The sequence below is a fragment of the Octodon degus genome, unplaced genomic scaffold (genome assembly GCF_000260255.1).
Source record: "Octodon degus isolate 3935 unplaced genomic scaffold, OctDeg1.0 scaffold00018, whole genome shotgun sequence".
NCBI classification, from domain to species: Eukaryota; Metazoa; Chordata; class Mammalia; order Rodentia; family Octodontidae; genus Octodon; species Octodon degus.
In genome coordinates this window covers 8,358,694-8,363,894 of record NW_004524594.1, presented here as the reverse complement: position 1 = coordinate 8,363,894, position 5,201 = coordinate 8,358,694, and positions in this window count along the sequence as shown.

Below are 5,201 nucleotides of genomic sequence, written 5' to 3'. Positions count from 1 at the left end.
GGCCGGCACGGTGCACCCAGGGTTCTCGGGCCGGCACAGCTTATGGTACCAATGATCAAACTCTAATCCTTGCGTTTTCCAGGCATGTGCTTGGACTGCCAAGCTATCTCCCTAGCCCCTCTCTTTTATTATTCATCCCTAGTATTATTTTGCATGAAGCATATATATTGTAAGTTTTATTTTTCAATTCAATTTTACTTTAATAACTTGATTCATTTTAAACCCTCAGCAGAGATTGAAATCTTTCTATTTGCCACACAAATTCTGTCTAGTTATCTGATCTCTAGTTTTCCTGGCACTAGGTTCAGTTCCATGTATCAGCCTTTCCTTGTTTTTAACAGAAACATAAATCCTACAGATCACAATATCCCAAATTCATCTTTGCATATAATCAACATATCAATATTCTGAGAAGCAAAAGATGAATTTCTCTACTCTTTGATCAATACGGTAATAACTACAAGTGCTGTGCATGAAGATAAATCTATCTTTTCCATTCTCATATCCAACCACATTATTCGACCTGACCCCACCTGTGTCAGAGAATTCTAGTGCCTGACCACACGCAATGCAGGGAACATGTTTCCTTTCATTGCTTCTCAATTTTTTCGTCATTGATATCATTGACTGAGTAGCAGGCTTTCAAATTAGAGGAAAAGAAAGCCCAAGCAATGAAGCTCTGTTAGCTTAGCATTACCTATTTTTCTTTGGTCCTTTTTGGGTAGAGAAATAGATAGCTTACCAATGTAACAATTTTTTCATGATACCTCACAATGAATAAAGCAAATTTAAAAGTCCCATAATTCTGAAATTCCTATGCTTGGCACAGTGCCTTATTATTCTCAATAAACTGTAAATATTTGTTGCATAAATTAGTCAAGATTTATGAACAGTGCAATCATCACCTAAATGTTTTTTTTTCTTTAACTAGCTAGTCAATAGAGAAATGTATATCAGTGGCTCACTTGTACCAAGACTTTGAGAAATGCTGGCCATATCTGGATGAAAAATTAAGAATTCTCCCTCAACTCTTTTTAACAAAGTGAAGAGGAAAATATTAATTATTAAGTTGTATCTTCTTTCTGATGATGTAATGAGAATGACATGACAGAAAGGTTTTTTTATGGAGGAGTAAGGACCCCTGGGCTCTTGAAGAAAGTAAAAAGTTTTTCTTCTATTCATTTGCTTTTATTTTTTTTTCTCTCATATGGTTAATTCTCTTTCATATGCATGTCATCCTCATTTATTATCATTTCTGTTAAATGGATAAAATGGAAGTAAATTATCATTTTGGTTATTATGATTAAATGAACAGAGAGTTTCTACTGTTGATATGAGTTGATAATATGGCCCCACACCCTTATATTTTCTCTAATCTAGCTGAGGCATATGGTTAAATTTTCTTTGATTTTGTAACTGGAGTTTATACTAAAACTTGTAAACTGGCAGTTTTAAGTCCTGATAATTCATTCTTAAAATAAAACTATGCTTTATAAAAGTCTGTTCAGTAAGTCAAAGTACTTGTTTTGTATGTTAAATTGTAGTGGGTGAAGACTTTTAAAGAATACATTATGCTGGCCTAATAGCTCAGGGGCCAGCCAAATAGTTCATCAGATTAAAGTGCCTGTGTAGGCAGATGCAGGGGTTGGAGGTTCGATCCTTGGCCTGCCATGCAGGCCCCACCCCCGGGGCGCACTGAGATGGTAATTGAGACTAGGCATGGTGGTGCCTGCCTATAATCTGAGCTCTTAGTAGGCTGAACACAAGAGGATCACTGTGAGTCCGATCTATTTGGTGAGATCTTATAGATCCTTACTAAAATACAAAAACAAAATACATAAACTGCAAAATACAGTTTAAAAATTCTGTGCAATGTATAAAACCAAGTGACATGACAGAAAGCACTAGATGGCCACTTTAATTTTAGTGCACAAGGAAGGCCTGAGGAAGTAATAATTGATATGAGACACATCACAAACATCTAGAGCAGGTTAGATCGAAAGAGTAACCAATCAGTGGCTCATGAGCTATGAATAAACTACGACTTTTGGAAGATGAGAAATACAGGGTATGGTGGTGTATGCCTGTAATGCTGGCAGAGGCAGGAAAGTCACTGTGAGTTCAAGGCCAGCCTGAAATGTACAGTGAGACCTTGTTGAGAGAGAGAGAGAGAGAGAGAGAGAGAGAGAGAGAGAGAGAAGGAAAATATGTATAGAAGATAGTAAAAATGGGAGAGGATTACAGAATATAGTATTTGAAACGATAAATATAACTAGATATGTGTTCTCGTGGCTAGGACAAAGAATTGAATTTTTTTAAACTTGCTTTCTGTTCAGTGTACTGTGCTGTGGTTCTCAGCCTGCTCACAACACCCTTCCCCTGCCCTTCATCTCCAGGGAACATTGACACTGTGCGGATATTTGGTTTCAGGATTGAAAGAGGAGCATCAGTCTTGGTATGTAAGAGGAGGCCGGAAACACTGCTAAATATTGCACAGCACGCAGGCTATTTCTCCACTACAAGGAGTCCTCTTGCCTGACACTTCACCAGTACCAAGGTTCAGAAATCCAGTTTCAGCAGATTGCAAATGGACAAATACAAAGGAATTTAATGTAACTCACATGTTGATTCCTCTTAATGGTGGTTGAAAATTAAGTTATACAGGAGTGAACATGAAAAGTGAATGATAGGGGACCTCTGCGGTGGGCAAAATAAGAATAATTCTCGATAGCACGTATGTTCATGAGCTATCCATGGTGTTTTATTTTGGATAATGTTAAGATATCAGTGCTGTGTATAAATCCACTAAGCAAATCATTTTCTAACTACATTTTAATGTATTTGTGTTCAGTGGATCTCTCATCTCTAAAATCTTTTCAGAATTAAAAACTTGGATAATAGAGAAGCTATCAATCCATCATTAACAGAATATTTATCTGTTGATATGATAAACTGATAAGTGAAGATCCATATCAGTCCTAATTATAGCCCCTACACTGACTTTTAATTTCATTTTCTTCAGGATCACAACAAATAAAACAGAACTTCTTCTTGTGAAGATTTATATAATCAAAAATATGCAATCGGAAACCCAAGCATTTTCAACTATTATTTCTTTTCTGTTTCTACTTGTCAAATGTTCTTCAAAGAAGATTGAAATATGAAGGAAAAATTTTCATCCTGTAAATCTTGGCAATGTGATTTAGTTGCTACACATTCATATATCATTCAGGGATAAACAGTATTTGAACAGAATTTTTAAAAAGAAAAATGATTTTGACAGTTCAGAAAATAATACAGGACTTCGAGGAACTGAGATCTTGAAACAAATTTTAAACTCATTTTACTGTGGATATAAAACCAGTAAAAAATGAAGAAGGATCCTTCCAGTTCAAGGTTTATGGTCCTTACTGACTCCTTAAATTTTAAATAGAAATACTACTATGATTTGCTTGTTTGTGTCCTGAGAGCTCACCAGTGAAATCCCATCACCAATATGTTACAAGAGGACAGAGGATTGGTCACAACAGAAATCTGAAGGATCCTTTAAATCATTGGAACTACATTAAGAATATCAGTATATCTGTTGTAGTTTGAGGTTTTGCACTGGGAATAGTATAATGCAAGATGCATTTTATTTAACTATCTGTTCACATACTAAAGATCAAAGACTCCAGCTGAGGGCCTGGATCCTAATGTCCTGCATGAGTCCAGTTAGAAAATTGGAGCTTATAATAATGCCTCCCACAATCCGTCCGGAGGCCTAAGCCCACAGCATGTCATGCAGGCCTGCTTCACATCTCTGTGCCGAAAAGGCCCAAAGGTCAGTGGTGGAGGCTAGAAAATCTATGTCTATGGGTTGAAGGATGCATGCTAAGAGATTTGAATTGGAGCCAAGAAGCAATGCTCAAGGTAAGAAACAGAGCTCTGATGGAAAGTACCACAGCCATCCTCAGCAACAGTGAGGTCCAAAGTGCCTCTGATAAGGGAAATCAAGTTGCCAAAGGAAAGCCAACATGAAAAACTTCTCCAGGAGGTTGAGCTGTGCACCAACTTCCCCTCCGGAGCCAGAACGTGATGCTCAAGATGAGCACCGAGCTCCCTGAAAGTGAAATGTAGCCATTCTTAGCAACAACAATGTCCCAAGCTCCTCATTTGTGGAGAACAGCCAAGTTCACCAAGAAAGCCAGCATGACCAGGTTCTCCAGAAGAATATCCCAAGAGAACCAGCAGCTTCTAGCAGCTCCCAACACCTCCCTGACAGCTTCTCCAGACTGCTTCTCCAGTTCTGCCTCTTATGCTGCTGACAACAATCCTCAGGTGGGCCTCCCACACTCAGCACCACACTAGTTCAGTTCAGCTGGCTGTAACAAGTTTACTACCAGTTGACAATACACCACAATATCTCCATGCCTTACTTTGATTTTGTCATTTAATACTTCATGGTGCCCTCAGCATCTAAGGAATTCTAAGAGGAATTCAAACTTCATATATAGCAAGCATACCCATAAAGAAGAGATAACCAGATTTTATATGTTGCTTTGCCATTTACTACTGAGGATCACCTAAGGAAACTAGCTAAGACACAGTGACATTAACTGCATCTTTTCCAAAATCATCAGAATGATTGAGCTGAAATTTAAATAAACAGATCTATGCAAAGCTTAATTTTAACCTACATGGACAGCTTTAAAAAAATATTCCTCAGCATCTTTTAAACACCAAAGGGATGTATTCATCATAATGCGGTAAGTGGCCTTATAAAAGTCCCCAGAGAGTGCACCTGTCCTTCCCATCAAAAAAGACACACAAACAGATGATGTCCCCTGGCAAGCAGAGAACAGGCTTTCTCCAGTCATGGAAACTGCAGATGCCATTGTCTCAGCCTTCCCTGGCTCTAGTATGAGGAGAAACACATTTCTGTATCTTATAAATCACCCAGTTTATAGCACTTTTATTGCAACTTCTATGGAATCTGAAATAAGCTTTGTAAGCTCATTTTGATTTAAATTTCAGGTCTCTTGTTCATATGATCTTTGACAAAATCCACCGAAATCTGTCTGAGTCTCTGTTTCTTCTTTATGGATTAAGCATGCTACTTAGTAGTAAATAGCAAAGCAACAAATAAGATCTGCTTATCTCTTCTTTATGAGTTTGCTTGCTGTATATGAAGGTTGAATTCCTCATATCCATATATATAT